The sequence below is a fragment of the Pelophylax lessonae genome (assembly GCF_965119305.1).
Source record: "Pelophylax lessonae genome assembly, chromosome: 2".
NCBI lineage: Eukaryota > Metazoa > Chordata > Amphibia > Anura > Ranidae > Pelophylax > Pelophylax lessonae.
Window position 1 is genome coordinate 402557656 of NC_138769.1, and position 9433 is coordinate 402567088.

The window sequence follows — 9433 nt, forward strand, 5'->3', positions numbered from 1 at the left end:
AGAGTATCCCCTTCAAGACCAGGCCATTTTTTTGCAATACAGCACTGCATTACTCTAACCCCTTGACCTCCATTGGCTTTACCCCCCTTCCTGACCAGGATATTTTATGCAATTCGACACTGCATTACTCTAAGGACTTGACCTCCAAAAAATGTACCCCCCACCTCTCCCCCACCTTCCTCACCAGGCCATTTTTTCCAATATGACACTGTGTTACCCTAACCACTTGACCTCTCGAAAATGTATCCCTCTTCCTGACCAGGCCATTTTTTTTGCAATGCAGCACTGCATTACTCTAACCACTTGACCTCCAGAGGCTTTACCCCCCTTCCTGACCAGGCACTTTTTGGAGTACAATACTGCATTACTCCATCCAATTGACCTCTGGAAGATTTACCCCCCCCCCCATTCCTGACCAGGCCATTTTTTGCAATATGACACTGCATTACTGTAACCACTGACCCCCGAAAGATTTAACCCCCTTCCTGACCAGGCCATTTTTTGCAATACGACTCTGCATAACTCTAGCCTATTGACCTCCGGAGCATTTACACCCCTTCCTGACCAGGCTATTTTTTGCAATACAACACTGCATTACTCTAACCACCTGACCTCTGGAAGATTTACCCCCACATATTGCTTTAGGGCGGGGGTAGGCAACCTTGAAGAGGTGGAGATATACCTAAACAACATGGAAGAGATAAAAGATAACCAGGATGCAGCGCAGAGGCGTAATTCGAAATTTTAGGGCCCCCATGCCAGAAACCATGAAGGGCCCCCTGACCCCTGGCAGGTGCCTTTCCTTCAAAACCCAGTGGCAAAACGCCAGGGCCCAGTCGCAGATGTAACCTTTGTGACCCTAGTAGTTCCACCACTGGTGTAAGTAGTTTTTTTAATTTCTGGATTTTTTACCATTTTATTTATTTATTATATTTTACAATTGTTTTTAGGAGCCCTGATGAGGTCAGAAGTCAGCAATATGTAATGCACATGCAGGGATCAGGAGTTAGTAATGCAAAGTACAGAAGTCAGTAGTATGTAATGCATGGTGCAGGGGTCAGAAGTAAGCAATGCAGAATGCAGTGGTCAGTCATATGTATTGAACAGTACAGGGGTCAGGAGTAAGTAAAATAGTGTGCAGAGGTCAATAGTTATTGTACAATTCAGGGGGCAGTAGTAACTAACACAGAATTCAGAGGTTAATAGTAAGTAACACAGAGTGCAGAGATCAGTAGCAGGTTAAGCAGTAGTAGGTTTAGAAATCAGTAGTATGTAATGCAGAGTGCAGGGGTCAGTAGCACTTTGGAGGTTTGTAGTGAGTAACACAGAGTTCAGAGGTCAGAAGTTAGTAACATGGATTGCAGGGGTTTGTAGTAAGCAGAGTTCAGAGGCTAGTGACAAGTAAGATAGAGTGAAGAGATCAGTAGTACGTTATACAGAGTCTAAAGATTAGTAGCATTTAATGCAGAGTGTATGGGTCAGTAGCAGGTACCACAGATTGCAGACATCAATAGTAAGCAATGCAGAGTTCAAAGATTAGTAGCAAGTAACACAGAGTAACAAGATCAGTAGTAAGTAATGCAGCGTTTAAAGATCAGTAACATAATAGGTTAGTAGTATTTATTGCAAAGTGAAGGGGTCATAAGTAAGCAACACAGAGTTCAAAGATCAGTAGTATGTAATGCAGAGGGCAGGAGTCAATAGTGGGTGTTTAGAGTTTCATTCACTAGACCTTAGATACAATGGAACTTGGCAGAGATAGGGATATCTTCGCAGGTCTCTCCTTGGTTGTGTCATATGACATGTCAGAGCTGAGTAAGAGCCTAGGACTTCCTCAGGCTCTGTATTCTCATTGCAGCTCTGATCTGAGGCTGAGAGGCATCAGCGGCATGGAAGGGTCACAGACTATGTGGTCTAAAAAACATCTCTTTAGTCTACAGTATGTTGTCACGAGAGCAGTGCAAGAGCAAAAGTAAAGTATAGTAATCAGATTTTAGATTATTGAATTCAGATCACTCTAAGATGAGCATTGATTGATGGAAATGGATTGTTTGAAAGTGCAAGAAAACATCTGGAAATAGCCACAATGTGAATAGACTCTTCAAACCATCCCATGCTATAACACCCCCAACTCCCCCGTGTCACTCTGTTTGGCCTTCAATATAATTAAAAAAAATTAAGCAGGGCAATAACTTCACATCATAATGCAGAAATCTTACAGAATGACCTGAACAAAATAACAGAGTGGGCAACTACGTGGCAAATGAGGTTTAAATTGTGAAGAAATGTAAGGTACTGCACTTGGGGACTAAAAACATAAACGCAAAATACGCGTTAGGGGGGGAACCTCTGGGGGAATCAACAATGGAGAAAGATCTGGGAGTCTTAGTAGAAGTAAGACTAAGCAATAGCATGCAATGTCAAGCTGCAGCTGCCAAAGCCGGCAGAGTATTAGCATGTATAAGGAAGGGGATATATTCGAGAGAGATAAAACTATAATCCTACCACTTTATAAAACTCTGGTCCGGCCATCTGGAGTATTCTGTCCAGTTCTGGTCACCAATCCTCAGAAAGGATGTGCTGGAACTGGAAAGAGTCCAAAGAAGGGCAACTAAGCTAAATAGGGGATTGGAGGACCTAAACTATCAGGAGCGTTTACAAGCGCTTGATTTATTCTCCCTAGAGAAGAGATGCCTGAGAGGAGAAATGATAGCAATTTACAAATACCTCAACGGTGATCTCAGCATAGAAAAAAAAGTATTCAGTCACAAAGAGTGTAAGAAGACACGAGGCCATACAATGCGATTAGAGGAGAGGCAATTTAACCTCAGGCTACACAGGGGGTTTTTTACAGTAAGGGCAATAAGATTGTGGAAGTCTCTTCCACAAATGGTAGTAACTGTAGGGAGTATGGCTAATTTTAAAAGACTCTTGGACATACATCTCCAAGATAAAAAACATTCAGGGGTATGGGAAATGAATATGTCCACACACACCTACACAGGTTGAACTGGATGGACTATTGTCTTTATTTAACATCAACTACTATGTAACTATGTAATTATGTAACAAGTAAAATATCTAGTATTGGGGAGCATCAAACCCACTCCCACTCACTCCCTCCTACAGCTCTGTTACATGGGGCGAGGTCTTCCCTGCTGTGGTGGCCAAATTGATTAGTGGAAGATCAAAGAAGATCATCTCCATCTGGAGGGCTGCCATTAAATTGAACCTGCTGCTTTGAGTTCATTTCAACATAGTCAGCATTCTTAGCCTAAAGTAACAACAGTAGGCTGCTCTGTTTCCTCTTTTGCCATTCCAGTATGTTTAAGCTCTAAAAATGAATAGGCAAAAAGACTATATTGAAGTAGAGTTTAAAGTACTACAGGAGAGCATTATAAATACATACTTGTTTCTAACATATAAACATATGGGCTAGAAGCAAGTTGTTGCATAATGATGATGCATTATTATGACAAAGCTTTGTCGGCATACAGATATCACAAACATGTATTTTCTGTATCTACTGCTTGTAATCTGATGCAATAGTGCCATTACAGAAACTAAAACAATTACAAATTAATTTCCAGAGACAAGGTTGCTTGCTGGTCTAGAAGCAATCAAGGGCCTGTATAAAATATCTACAGGAAGGGGCGTTAAAAATATGTAATTTGTAAAAAATGATATACATTTTTGGGACAACATATATTATTTTGACACAGTCTTAAAAGCAAGGCTATTCTTGTATTTAGTAGGGTGATTAGGTGTCAGCTGAGTGAGTGCAGCAATTATCCTATGTGCATTCATTAGTCATTCTAATAAATGCAGGAGCCACATTTTATGTTGTATGTATACAGTGGAGTCCCTCTTTACCCACCTATTTCAGTGGAGGGTGTAGGCTCTTTTCATTTCTTTTCCCAATAATCAAAGGAGCTTCCACATTCCTCTGGGTTCCTAAAAATACCTGGGCACCTGCACATTCCCAGGGAATATAAGCTGAGATTTCTGCCTTGTCAGTCCTAAAAGGCTGCCCTTGATAAAACAAAATTGACTGGGAAAAGGATCTGTTACCAGGTGTCTGGTCCCTCACCTTTATATCTGCCCAGTGGGCAGCTGGTTTGGGTGAAATAAGCACACAGCTTCGAGAGAAGATCCAGTCACTGCAGAGAGCACTGCTTTAAAGCGCTACTAAATCCACAACAGTAAAATCAGAGGGTATATGCAGTAAAGCATGCTTGTTATACTCACTGTGGAACCTAAGGGGTTAATCTTCTGCATTGTGCAGAAAGGTTGTTTGATCCTGTCTTCTCTGATCCTCCCCTTCTTCCACTGTCCCCAATTCATCTCCTGATAAGACACAGCCTTTGGAGTCACTCTTCACATGTTCAGTTTGGTGTGTATTGCTAGAGAGTTTTTTTTGGAGGGTGGATGTGATCAGCAGAGGGCCAACACTGACAGAGGGTCAGGGATCCTGCAGCCTCATAGGACAGTCAGAATGAAAGGAGAATGAAAACAGGAGAATGAAAACTCCTCCTACAAGCTTTAACCAGGCACTGATGGAAGTCACACGTTTGCTATATACTGCTAATGAGAAAAGGTATTTAGCAGTTTATATTAACTAAAATAATTGCATTTCCATGTTCTATGTACTGTGGGAGACCAGATATAGTGAATGCAGGATCCTGGGTTAAGTAACACTGTAACTGTTTCCAGGGTGTTGAGCCTCCAGCGGGGTGGTCCTGAGCCTTCATTCAGGTGTCCAGACCAAAGCTTTTTCATGCCCCTTGCCTGTGGAACAGGTCCAGGGAACCCTCCAGCCAGCCACATCAACTATCAGAGACAGTCTACCTCCTTGTTAGAGAGGGGTTGCCCCAAGGGAAATGCAGTATTTTGTACTTTACTGTTTCCCATAGACAATATTTTCTAAATAAATAAATTATAAACAGTAAAGCTGTAAATTGGCAGAGGGGTTCGATTTACTTTCTGATTACGTTGTCTATAAGTTGTCATTATTTTTATTTTTTTTTTTCATATATTTTTTTCTGGTTTGAGGAATGCCATCAATTGCGACTGTTTCACCAGATCACAAGGGTCATAAAGGAAAATAAACTCCCGTTCTTTATAGCAGCAATTAAATATCCTCACATTAAGCCATGTACACATGGGCCGAATGTTGGGCGGCATCGACTGGCTCAATAGAAATCGTCGGACATTTTTGGGACAACATATATTATTTTGATACATTTAGTAAGGCGATTACCTGAATGCAGGAATTATCCTATGGGCATTCATTAGTCATCTTAAGTAATGCAGGAGCCACATTTTTTTGCCATATGTATATAGTAGAGTCCCTCAGTAAGGTGAGTGTGTGGGGGGAGGGGAGGATTCTTTTCACACACACTGACACTTTGCCCTGCATGGGCAAAGTGTCAGAATGTCTTTACCCTCTCAGGTAAACGTAATCTGTGAGGCTTTACAGCTGCCCAATCATGTTTATGATACTTGGAAGGACCTTCACCTCCCGACAGATATCTCAGGACCATGGTAAGTGGTTGGGATAGCTTCCTGAAGAGGAGATGTGGAGGAACAGCTGTTGAAACCAGAAGCCATGAGGATTTCATCACTTTTGGCTTCAGAGCTGTATTTCCTGGCTGTTACAGCCAGTGATGCAGTTAATCAAAGTGTATTTTCTCCTGAAAATTTGCATTTCATAAACAGATGTGCAAATAATAGGGTTTATTTACCAAAGGCAAATCCACTGTGCACTACAAGCAGTGGCGTATTTCAATTTTATGCTGCCCTAGGCCTGTTTAAACTTGTGCACCCCCTAATTTTAAATATGACCCACCCCTTCCTATAAAGGCCACACCCCTTCCTGTTTAAGATCACAGTCTACCAGTGCAGCCTCATCAGATCCCATAAGTTCAGCCTCATTAGTGCCCATCAGTGAAGCGTCATCAGTGCCCATCAGTGCAGCCTATCAGTGCTGCCTTATCAATGCAGCCTCATTAGTGCAGTTTATCAGTACCCACCATTGCCGCCTCATCAGTGGCCATCAAAGCAGCATATTAGCGCCCATCAGTGCAGCATATGAGTGCCCATCAGTGCCTGGGGGCAGAGGAGAGTAGGCGGAGCAGTTGGCTGCAGTGCCACACTTATTAGCATTGGCGGCCGTTAGGCCAGTTGTATTACGTGTGGTCAGCGGCCTGCGGTCTGTCCGAATGTCCTGACCGGCCGGTATTATCACACTGGCAGGTAGCAGTGTGACCGCTTTATGGGGGTACCAGACTGATTTGCCTCCTGGACCCTGCCCTCCGGCCCAATTCACCACTCACCGGTTTGGACACTTGGCGGGCGGATGTGGGGGGCGGGAGACGTGAGGGAGGCTGGTTTGGTGCCACTTTGCTGCCTCATTTAAACGCTGCAATAGTGAGAGGCTGATCGTGGTCTGGCGTGCTGAGGGGAAAGAAACTTGGAAAGATCTTTTTCAATACCGATTATACCTAATACTATCTGGAAATAGGGTAAGCTATATTCAACCTACCACCTCTTCTCTGTTACACTCTTGGAATTTTTATTGATTTTTTTTAACTTTAATTCCGATTTGCAGATGGCCTTTTCTTCCTCAAGCAATATCGGGTGTATACTCATGTGGGATGGGTCTGTGTTTTCCCTGACCCTTGGAACCATCTAGTGCTTTGTAGGACCTTTTCCAGCGCCATTATATGTCCTGCTCTATTTATACCTGTGCTAGTACCAACTCTATGCACCTGTATATTGAAATGGAAACAAGATTACCCCCTTTCTATCTTTGATAATCATTGCAAATTTATGCTAATTAATGGCTTTCCCATGGTAAGTCATTGTTTCACAATACACATGCTTTTACTATTTCACTCACATTTTTCTTTTTAAGATTTACACTAAATCTATAGCTTGTCCCCTCTGGGATTTGCATTTTTCATTGGATACACATGGGTGGTCCAATTTTTTCAAATATAAATTCCTTTTTCCTTATTTTTCACGATACCTATAATCCTAAATATCCTTCTATATATTATCATATATATGGTGAATTGCATCCATTAAGATGTGTTTTTTTGGTATATTTCTTTCTATATGACACAATACAGGTGTAGCTGATCGCCTCTTCTCTTATCGATACTTATCTGCACAAATATACATACACCGTACAATTTGATTGAACCGATCAAGATTGAATTCAATGGTAAGCGTTCCTCTTGGGAGCCTTTTTTATGTACTAATGCACTAAATGTATTAGCCTTTTCTTTTTTCTTATTCTTGGTTTATATTGTATAAATGAGGAACAAGGTGGAGGCCATTGATCTTACATCTACTCTCCTCCCTCCCTCTTTTTGTGGCGAGCATACTTCCTTTGGGATTTATCCCCTTGAGGTTGCTCGCCCAATATATGCCCCCCCCCCCTTTAGGTCATCTGATAAACCTCTCTTCACAAGTTGATATATTCATTGTTCCTTTCTCCCCCCCCCCCCCTTTATACCTGTAATACATCCCGATTCCCTATACCTCTATCCCCTAATGGGGTCTAGACTTTTTTGAGAATACATAGAAACAACCATCTTATATGTAGATAAAGAGAGTTGGAAACTAAAAAGATTTGAAACCAACGTTTTATGTCTTCATAAATAAAATAAAATAGCATGTTAAATATTGATTTTGTATAAGAATTATAGGTACATTTTCTATTTAATTGATTATTCGACCCACACATGGGTAAAGAATTTTGCACTTTGACTTTTCAGGAGTTAAAACTTGAGTATATTAAGATTAAAACACCAACCTTGGATATGTTTCAATTATTATGTACAGTTTTGGCTAACATATATATTGTCTGCTCTATAGAGTCTTCATATATATTAAGAATATTTTGAAACAACTGGAGCCTGAGGAAGCACTCATAGCGAAACGCGTAGTTCCAGCAACTATTTGCACTTTCATACAGTCCCATTGTGGGGTTGTCGAAGTTTAAGTATTCTATTGTCTGTACAATGCATGTATATAAAATTGTAATAAATATGTATGTTCATCTGTTTTTAATACATATGGAATAAAAACCTTTTTTATATTTTTAAATATGGACTGAATCTGGAAAAAGTTATTGTATTAGTGGCACATTTAAACCCCCTCTGGTTCCATATCTGTTCAAGTGTGACAGATCTGGAAACCCCCTCTCCTTTTCTCTACAAATTCTGACAATGGGAAAGGTGCCAAGTAACCACTAAAGACTAGTAAAGCCAATCTCTCCCCCTCCACAACCATAGTGTTAGAGTAACTTATTAAGAGAAGGGTGGCAGATGCTACTCATACGATCTGGACCAATACACAAAAAAAAAAAACACACACACAAAGGGAGCAAAAAAAAATAAGACAAGGGGGGCTCAGTTAAAGATGAAGGTCTCGTGGATATCTGTACTAAAATCATAGCTCAGGAGGTGGAAGAAGGGTCCGCTAGCCACGCGGACCATACTTTAGCATATTTTTCTGGGCAGCCATGGTTGGCATAAGTATCCTTGTAAAGCGGAAGTCTATTGTTTAGGAGTTGTTTCCAAAAAGGAAATAGAGGGGGGGGACCCCCTCTTACAATGTAAGGCAATGACCTTTCTAGCATAGAAGAGAAGGAGACCAACCAGGGTCTTTCCCGCCCTAGTAGGGTTGAGGTTATCTATCAGGGCCAGTAGACAGACCTCTATAGCTGATGGGATTGGGGTCTGAGTGCACATATTATGGATGGATTGTACATCTTTCCAGTATTCAAGAATGAGGGGAAAGGTCAAGAAGATATATGGGTGAAGTCACCCTGGGATTGACCGCATTTACAACACTCAGGTGAATGAGATACTGTTATCTTGTGTAACCTGGAAGGAGCATAGTAAGCTCTGTGGACCACTTTAATTTGGATCATTCTATCACGTAGAGAAACCAGTATCTGGAATGGTAGGGCCCAGACCTCATCCCAATCATCAGTTTCCAAATGTTGGATGTCCTATTGCCACCATGCCTAAAGGGACTCCAAGGGAGAGAGAGAGCTTAGGGACAGATCGGCATAGATGTGAGAAGTGGGTTTTTCATTACACTCAGTCCTAAGTACCCCTTCGAGCTCTGACTGCTGCATCAGTGCTACTGAATTAGCCATTGAATGTGTTGGAGAGCTGTAATTAAAAGTAATGATATGTGGGATGTAGATTAAAATCACTGCATAGGTGATGGAAGGAACGCAATGAACCCTGTTGCACTAATTGGTTAGGACACTTTATTTTGTATTTGGTCCATTTAATAGGGTCTGGTAGCATATATAGGTGTACTAAGGAATGGTTCTTCCAAAGGGGCATGTTTGGAGACGCTGTTGTATTAGGGTGTTGTTCACATGCCAAGCCAGCTCTAATGGTAGTGT